The sequence below is a fragment of the Scyliorhinus canicula genome, chromosome 20 (assembly GCF_902713615.1).
Source record: "Scyliorhinus canicula chromosome 20, sScyCan1.1, whole genome shotgun sequence".
In the NCBI taxonomy this organism is placed as follows: Eukaryota; Metazoa; Chordata; class Chondrichthyes; order Carcharhiniformes; family Scyliorhinidae; genus Scyliorhinus; species Scyliorhinus canicula.
The window spans coordinates 90644043-90653652 of NC_052165.1; the positions used below are offsets into that span (position 1 = coordinate 90644043).

Genomic DNA, 9610 nt, shown 5'->3' on the forward strand with positions numbered 1-9610 from the left:
CCATCCGAGGGTCGGACGACGGCTTCCACAGAACGTAGGAGCCATTCATGCAATTGTTCAGGGACCTGTTTGTGGCCAACGAACAAGAGGAAGAATAGTCGGGTGGCCAAGAATCAGGGGGAAAATGGACGGGAATCGGGGGAAGGTAGCCAGGGGAGGGGGGCTACGGATTCGTTATGGGGGTTTGTTCTCATGGTTTTACGCTTATTTATTTTTCTTGTTAATTTATTGTTTTTGTATTGGAGGGGAGGGGTTACTGTTTTTCTCTGTTGTGATAAAATTTGTTGTTGAAACCTTGAATAAAAATTATTCCAAAAAAAAGGAAGGACAAAGCAGCAAGCGACAGTCTGATGGCAAGCTAAGGCCCAAAACCAAATTGTAAATAAATGCCTATAAACGTGTGCCTCGGCCATATTGGGGAATGTAAAATATGTATGCCGGTTAAAGGGGGCGGCCACAGTTGTTATTATGAAGATGCTTGCCTGTAAATAGACATGTTAATTTTTGCGTGTTTTTTTTTCTAATAATTTGTTGGATATAAAATATGAAAACTCAATAAAAAACATTTCCAAAAAAAACAAAGACGTGGGGCTGGAATCTCCACTGGCCGACAGCGAAATCGGGAATGGTGATTGGGCAGAAGCTGAAATCGCCGCAGGCATCGGTTTGGCGCTGAATCGTGATGTTCCGCCCCCTCCAAATCTGCATCATTGCGACGCGCACAGTTGCAACCGCGTTCACGTCGCATTAGCGGGCCCACCCACGATGCTCCGCTTCCGGTGGGCCGAGTTCTCGACGGCGCGGTCCACGGGTGGCCTCATCAGTGGTGATGACTGCGGAGAGAGAGAGAGAGAGGGTTCATGGACAGTGTCCAGCATCGCCTTACTGCGCCGAGAGCCATGACACTGGTCAGGGGGGCTTCTGCTAGGGCCGGGGTGCACGGGGGCGTGGTCCAGCAGAACCAGTTTGATGCATGTATGGAGGGGTATAGTGTACACGCGGCTGCAGCTTGTCAGCCCTGAGCGGGTCCAGCACAGACCCAGCGATTCCCCCACCATTCTTTGTGCGTCCTGCGGGTGTTCCACACGGTGCCAGTGCCAGCCCCTCACCAATAGCGGAATCGGTGCTGGCCGTGCTTCTGATTTTACTGTCGCGGAACTCCACGGATCCTCCGTTGGCGGCGGGAACAGGGAATCCAGCCCCAGGTTTTACTTCCCCCCCCCCCCCAGAGAGACTATTTATCTCTGAAAGCACAGGTACCCAAAGAGTCCACAGGAAAAGCCTTGAACTGAAGGCCAGGGTTCAAGCAAAGCTACTAAAGAACTGACTAAACAGGGGCTGTTTAGCACAGGGCTAAATCGCTGGCTTTGACAGCAGACCAAGCAGGCCAGCAGCACGGTTCAATTCCCGTAACAGCCACCCCGAACAGGCGCCGGAATGTGGCGACTAGGGGCTTTTCACAGTAACTTCATTTGAAGCCGACTCGTGACAATAAGCAATTTTCATTTCATTTTTTAATCTGAGGCAAAGACTCTTATGTTTTGACTTTTATCCGGATTATTTTTCACCCTTTTCCTTCCCCTCTGTGTTGGTCAGTTTTGTGTGTATGTGTGCGCGTAGAGAGTGGGGCAGTCCAGGGGAGGGTCAGGTGTTAAAGGTCATTTAACCAACTGTATTGACTGCTTATTTCATATTTGTTCTAGTTATAAATAAACAGGAATTGTGTTTAAACTTACAAACCTGGTGAATGTAATTATTGGACCAAGGGCTAATATTTTTGGGGGTATTTTTATAGGAGTCATTGGTTAATTCACTTGTGACTCTGGGACCTGGAGTTTGCAGAACATGTGCTCCTTTGAAACAACCTCCCTTGTCTCTGATACTCCATTCCGTGGGCTAATTAGGGTGGGGGGGGGGAATATCCCGTATGCCTCCTTGAACCACCTTATCCGCCTACCTTCAGGAATCTATTGACATTGCGCCCTGATGTTTGCCTCTACTCCTCTGTACCTCCGAGCTTCCTACCGTTCATTAAGCAATCCCATGCCTTGTTGGTCTCCCGGAAATGCATCACCTCACACTTTTCAGTGCGAAATTGCATTTGCCGCTGCTGTGCCCATCGAGCTGCGTCGACATCACCCTAAAATCTAAGGCTTCCCGCCTCGCTATGTACCCCGTCGCCAGTTTTCGCCAATGATCACCCCTACGTTTACGTCCATATCATTAATTTACACCGCAAATAGCAAGCGGACCCCGGGCTCGGTTCCCTGCACCCTCCCCGGAAGTCCAGATAAACCACATCCACCGCGTTACCCTCATCCAAGACAACCCTCCCATCTTTGCCCTTAGACCCCATTGCTCCAGCGGGTCAGATGTAACATGTGATCGGATCGATCCACCTCCCCCTCAGAAAAAAAGAGCAAACCCTCAAGGAGGTTAGCTGAGGGAGGTGGAGGGTAGAAACCCTCATGCCCATTCTGGCCAGCCCGAACCTCGTGCAGTCAAAGATGCCCCTGACAAAGATGGCAACTACGTATAACCACGAATAGAGGGTGGCGGGCTGGGAGACAGTCACAAAGATGGCCGCCAAGGCCCCAAGGGGTTCGGAAGATTCGGCAAAATGGCCACCAGACCACCTTGCCCATTGAAAACAATAGGTTTCCTGGACTGACCCTCACAAAGATGGCCGCCAACGCCCCATTCCAATCCATGGGGATCGGAAGCTGAGGCAAAATGGCCGCCAGACCCTCTTGCCCATTGAAAACAATAGGATTCCTTAACTGACCCTCACAAAGATGGCCACCAGAGCCTCCATCCGTCCGATACTAAAGATGGCCGCTGGACCCCATTCCCCATTCAAGAGGATAGCTCTGCCACATGACCCTCACAAAGATGGCCGCCACACACGCTACCCACTTGAAACCAACAGGCCTACGACATGCCCCTCACAGAGATGGCCGCCAGAGCAGCGTCACCATTGGAATCAACGGGTTTTTGACATGCCCCGCACAAAGATGGGGGTCATAGCAGCTTCCCCATTACAATCGACAGGTTTTTGACACGCCCCTCACAAAGATGACATCCAGCACAGCTGCCCCATTGGAATCAATAGGTGTTCCAGCTGCCCCGCACAAACATGGTCCCCAGACCACAACCGCCATTGATGTACAAAACCTTTTCCACCTGACCCTCACAAAGATGTCCAACAGGCCGCCGACACAGTGAAATCAACACATTTTCTACCTGCCCCACTGAGAACAACACCGCCTCGCTCCTACGGGCCCGATGACCCTCAAGATGATGGCCGCCGCGTCCACTGAAAATGAACGGTGTGTTGGAGGGCGGAGATGGACGAGACCCTTCACCAACATGGCCGCAGCTTCCCTCCAACAATCGCCACTCAGCAAAATGGCGGACACACCCAAAGATGGAGGGGGTGGGGGTGAGGTAAGCCCCTCACAAACATGGCCGCCGGGTCCATTCACATGGAGAGACAGAGACTGGGTGTTGGCAGTTACAGGTGCGAGATCCGCCCCGCACAAAGACGGCCGCCGCTTCCATCCACCAATCTATTTTCAGAAAAATGGCCGACTACCCCCAAGAGAGGGCCGGGAGTTGAGCCCCTCACAAATATGGCGTCCATCCACCAAACGCCACTCATCAAAATGGCCGACCACCCGCAATACAGAGGTGAGCCCTTCACCAAGATGGCCGCTGTGTCCATCCAAACGCAGTGCGGTGGGCGGAATGTTGGCAGGCTGAGAGAGGTACCCGACCCTCACAAAGATGGCCGCCGCGACCGTCCACCGACCGCCACTTGGACAAAATGGCCGACCACCTGCCAAAATCGAGGGGAGGGATGGAGAGAGGGAGAGACCCTCACAAACATGGCCGCCGCGCCCATGCAAACTGAGTAAGGTGGGCGGGGTGGGAAGAGCGGCGCACCGCACAAAGATGGCGTACGGACACCCGCCGCTCCAACGCCCGCGCTGATTGGCCAACACCGGTTTGGGCGCCAAGCGGTGGCAAGATGGCGGCGGGGCCGATGGACGAATTCGTCTTGGGCCTAGTCCGGGGCAGCGGGGCCTTGAGGTAAATCCCAGAGCGGCTTTAATAATCCCCTCCTCACCAAACAGCACAGAGCGGCTTTAATAATCCCCCTCCTCACCATCACCAAATAGGACAGAGACACAGAGCAGCTTTAATAATCCCCCTCCTCACCATCACCAAACAGCACAGAGACACAGAGCGGCTTTAATAATCCCCCTCCTCACCATCACCAAACAGCACAGAGACACAGAGCGGCTTTAATAATCCCCTTCCTCACCATCACCAAACAGCACAGAGACACAGAGCAGCTTTAATAATCCCTCCTCACCATCACCAAACAGGACAGAGACACAGAGCAGCTTTAATAATCCCCCTCCTCACCATCACCAAACAGCACAGAGACACAGAGCAGCTTTAATAATCCCCCTCCTCGCCAAACAGCACAGAGACACAGAGCGGCTTTAATAATCCCCCTCCTCACCATCACCAAACAGCACAGAGACACAGAGCGGCTTTAATAATCCCCCTCCTCACCATCAGCAAACAGCACAGAGTCACAGAGCGGCTTTAATAATCCCCCTCCTCACCATCACCAAACAGCACAAAGTCACAGAGTGGCTTTAATAATCCCCCTCCTCACCAAACAGCACAGAGACACAGAGCGGCTTTAATAATCTCCCTCCTCACCAAACAGCACAGAGACACAGAGTGGCTTTAATAATCCCCCTCCTCACCAAACAGCACAGAGACACAGAGCGGCTTTAATAATCCCCCTCCTCACCATCACCAAACAGCACAGAGACACAGAGCGGCTTTAATAATCCCCTTCCTCACCATCACCAAACAGCACAGAGACACAGCGGCTTTAATAATCCCCTTCCTCACCATCACCAAACAGCACAGAGTCACAGAGCGGCTTTAATAATCCCCTCCTCACCATCACCAAACAGCACAGAGACACAGAGCAGCTTTATTAATCCCCCTCCTCACCAAACAGCACAGAGACACAGAGCGGCTTTAATAATCCCGTCCTCACCAAACAGCACAGAGACACAAGAGTGGCTTTAATAATCCCCCTCCTCACCATCACCAAACAGCACAGAGCGGCTTTAATAATCCCGTCCTCACCAAACAGCACAGAGACACAGAACGGCTTTAATAATCCCCCTCCTCACCATCACCAAACAGCACAGAGACACAGAGCGGCTTTAATAATCCCCCTCCTCACCATCACCAAACAGCACAGAGACACAGAGCGGCTTTAATAATCCCCCTCCTCACCATCACCAAACAGCACAGAGCGGCTTTAATAATCCCGTCCTCACCAAACAGCACAGAGACACAGAGCGGCTTTAATAATCCCGTCCTCACCAAACAGCACAGAGACACAGAGTGGCTTTAATAATCCCCCTCCTCACCATCACCAAACAGCACAGAGACACAGAGCGGCTTTAATAATCCCCCTCCTCACCATCACCAAACAGCACAAAGACACAGAGCGGCTTTAATAATCCCCCTCCTCACCATCACCAAACAGCACAGAGACACAGAGCGGCTTTAATAATCCCCCTCCTCACCAAACAGCACAGAGTCACAGAGCGGCTTTAATAATCCCCCTCCTCACCATCACCAAACAGCACAAAGACACAGAGCGGCTTTAATAATCCCCCTCCTCACCAAACAGCACAGAGTCACAGAGCGGCTTTAATAATCCCCCTCCTCACCATCACCAAACAGCACAGAGACACAGAGCGGCTTTAATAATCCCCTTCCTCACCATCACCAAACAGCACAGAGTCACAGAGCGGCTTTAATAATCCCCCTCCTCACCATCACCAAACAGCACAGAGACACAGAGCGGCTTTAATAATCCCCCTCCTCACCATCACCAAACAGCACAGGGACACAGAGCGGCTTTAATAATCCCCCTCCTCACCATCACCAAACAGCACAGAGACACAGAGCGGCTTTAATAATCCCCCTCCTCACCATCACCAAACAGCACAGGGACACAGAGCGGCTTTAATAATCCCCCTCCTCACCATCACCAAACAGCACAGGGACACAGAGCGGCTTTAATAATCCCCCTCCTCACCAAACAGCACAGAGACACAGAGCAGCTTTAATAATCCCCCTCCTCACCATCACCAAACAGCACAGAGACACAGAGCAGCTTTAATAATCCCCCTCCTCACCATCACCAAACAGCACAGAGTCACAGAGCAGCTTTATTAATCCCCCTCCTCACCAAACAGCACAGAGTCACCGAGCAGCATTATTAATCCCCTCCTCAGCATCTCCCAAATTCTGAGGCAACTGACCGCAACTGGTGGGGAAATCCTCAGAAGAAAATCAGCGAAATAGCAAATAACCCAGGACATTGAAATAACATATCTGTAAAATGTTAGCAAATATCAATCAAATAGCAAAAAAAAGCCTGGAACATATCAATAAGATATCAGTAAAATATCAAAGATCAATAAAATGTCAATAACATGTCAATTAATTACCAATAAAAATTCAATAGCGTTCAACACAATATCAGTAAACCAATAATGTTCAATTAAATACCAAAAAATCAATAAAATGCAATATCTGAACAAAATTCATTGTAAATGAATAAAACATTATAACAAGAAAATCAATAAATCTGATCAACATTCAATTCTGTATCAATAAAATTGAATTCAAAATCAATGAAATTCAATTAGATGTCGGTAAAATTCCACTAAGAGCCAATTAAATATCAATAAAGTTCTAATAAATATCAAAAACCCAATTAAATAGCAATAAAATTGGTTTCGCCCCCACAACCCAAAGATGTGCAAGCTAGAGGGATTGGCCAAGCTAAATTACCCCTTAATTGGAAACATCATTGGGTACTCTAAATTTATTTTGTAAAATCAATTAAATTCCAATAGGGTCGATTAAATATCAATGAAATGTTATTAAATATGAATATAAACCAGTTCGAAACCCCCGGGTGTGTGTCTGTGTGAAACTGGTGTACGCTGAAAACAGCTTCGAGACCGCTTCTCTCTCCTTTGCTCCCAACGCAGTGACCTGACCCACTCGATCGTCAAGCAAAAATACCAACAACATGTCAAGAAGGACTCGCTCACCAAGGAGGAGAAGCTCAGCCTTAAGATGGCCGTGGAGAGGGCGCTCCTCGCCTACCAGGTCAGCGAGCAGCACAAGTCACTCATTCCCTCCCTTCCTCCCCGGTGCCTTCCGGCCCCCGCAGCCCTTCGCCTGCCCCAGGGAAGATGTCGGTCGCAGCGGGTTGCTCCCTGGCGTGCCCTTGGAGAACAGAATGATCCCACACGCAGCGATGTGACATTGGCCGCCGGTGCTCTGGTTTTTAGCCTGGTGTTGGGTGAGGGGCAAATATTGGCCCTACCGAAAACTTAGCGCCTCTCGCCCCACAGTATGGCTCACACCTCCCAATAGTGCGATGCCCCCTCAGTACTGACCCTCTGACAGTGCAGCGCTCTCTCAGTACTGACCCTCTGATAGTGCAGCGCTCTCTCAGTACTGACCCTCTGATTGCGGCTCACCCTCAGTACTGACCCTCTGACAGTGCGGCACTCCCTCCGTACTGACCCTCAGACAGTGCGGCGCTCTCTCAGTACTTTTTTTTATAAATGTTTTTTATTGAGTTTTCATATTTTATATTTGACAAATTACAAATTATTAGAGAGAGAGAAAAAAAAAGGAAAACACAAAAATTTAACATGAATATTTACAGGTAAGCATCTTCATAACAACAATTGTGGCCGCCCCCTTTAGCCAGCATACATACTTTACATTCCCCAATATGGCCGAGGCACATGTTTATAGGCATTTATTTATAGTTTGGTTTTGGGCCTTGGCTTGCCATCAAACCCCCATACCGAGCCCGTAACCCCCCCCTCGGCTACCTTCCCCCGATTCCCGTCCATTTTCCCCTGGTTCTTGGCCACCCGACTATTCTTCCTCATGTACATTGGCCACAAACAGGTCCCGGAACAGTTGCATGAATGGCTCCCACGTTCTGTGGAAGCCGTCGTCCGACCCTCGGATGGCGAATTTGATTTTCTCCATTTGGAGAGATTCCGAGAGGTCGGACAGCCAGTCTGCAGCTCTGGGCGGTGCTGCTGACCGCCAGCCAAACAGGATTCTACGGCGGGCAATCAGGGAGGCAAAGGCAAGGGCGTCCGCCCTCCTCCCCAGGAATAGATCTGGCTGGTCTGAAACCCCGAAGACCGCCATTATCGGGCATGGCTCCACCCTCACCCCCACCACTTTGGACATAGCCTCGAAGAAGGCTGTCCAGTACTCCACAAGTCTGGGGCAAGACCAGAACATGTGGGCGTGGTTGGCCGGGCCTCTTTGGCACCGCTCACATCTGTCCTCCACCTCCGGGAAGAACCTACTCATACGGTTTCTCGTTAAGTGGGCTCTATGTACCACTTTTAGTTGCGTCAGGCTGAGCCTTGCGCACGTGGAGGTGGAGTTGACCCTATGCAGTGCTTCACTCCAGAGTCCCCACCCTATCTCCATCCCCAGGTCGTCCTCCCATTTCCTTCTTGTTGTGTCCAGTACGGTGTCGTCCCTATCTACCAGTCGGTCATACATGTCACTACAGTTCCCTTTCTCTAGGATACTTGCGTCCAGTAGGTCTTCCAGTAGTGTCTGTCGTGGCGGTTGTGGGTACGTCCTTGTCTCCTTTCGTAGGAAGTTTTTGAGCTGCAGGTACCGTAGCTCGTTCCCCCCAGCTAGCTGAAATTTCTGTGAGTTCGTCCAGTGTTGCGATCCTGTCGTCCGTGTATAGGTCCCTGACTGTCAGTGTCCCCCCGTCCTGCCTCCACCTTTTGAAGGTGGCGTCAGTCAGTGCTGGTTTGAACCTATGGTTGTTGCGGATGGGAGCGTTGTCCGACATTTTGTACAGGCCAAATTGCTGCCGCAGTTGGTTCCAGGATTGGAGGGTGGCTGTCACCACTGGGCTGGTGGAGTGTTTTTTGGTTGGGGATGGGAGTGCTGCCGTGGCGAGGGCCCGGAGGGAGGTCCCCATGCAGGAGGCCTCCTCCGCACGCACCCACTCGGCTTCTGGCTCCTGGATCCATCCCCTTACTCGCTCGGCTGTTGCCGCCCAGTGGTAGAATTGTAGATTCGGGAGGGCTAGCCTCCCCCTGGATTTTGTTTTTTGTATGACCTTCTTTGGGATCCTAGCATTTTTACCCCCCCCGTACGAACGCCATGATATATTTGTCCAGCGCTTTGAAAAAGGCCTTGGGGATGTAGATCGGAATGGATCTAAACAGGAAGAGGAACCTGGGCAGTACGTTCATTTTGATCATCTGGACTCTCCCCGCGAGGGAGAGCGGGAGTGTGTTCCATCTTTGCAGGTCCTTTTTAACTTCCTCCGTCAGGCTGGTGAGGTTCCATTTGTGGATCCCTTTCCAGTCATGGGCTATTTGGATTCCCAGGTAGCGGAATTTATTTTGGGCGTGTTTGAACGACAGCCCCTTTAGTGCTGCCCCCCCCCCCCCCCCCCCCGCCCCCCCCCCCCCCCCCCCCC

At 51.1% G+C, this 9610-nt stretch overlaps 1 long non-coding RNA gene across 1 annotated transcript; it reads right to left on the minus strand.

Moving 5' to 3' along the window:
• Positions 1-492: 492 nt before the first annotated feature.
• Positions 493-3526, minus strand: LOC119955332. The gene is made up of 2 exons (XR_005458433.1): positions 3244-3526; positions 493-833 (listed from the first exon to the last, which is right to left on the minus strand). It is a non-coding gene; the product is annotated as an uncharacterized LOC119955332 (long non-coding RNA).
• Positions 3527-9610: the final 6084 nt, after the last annotated feature.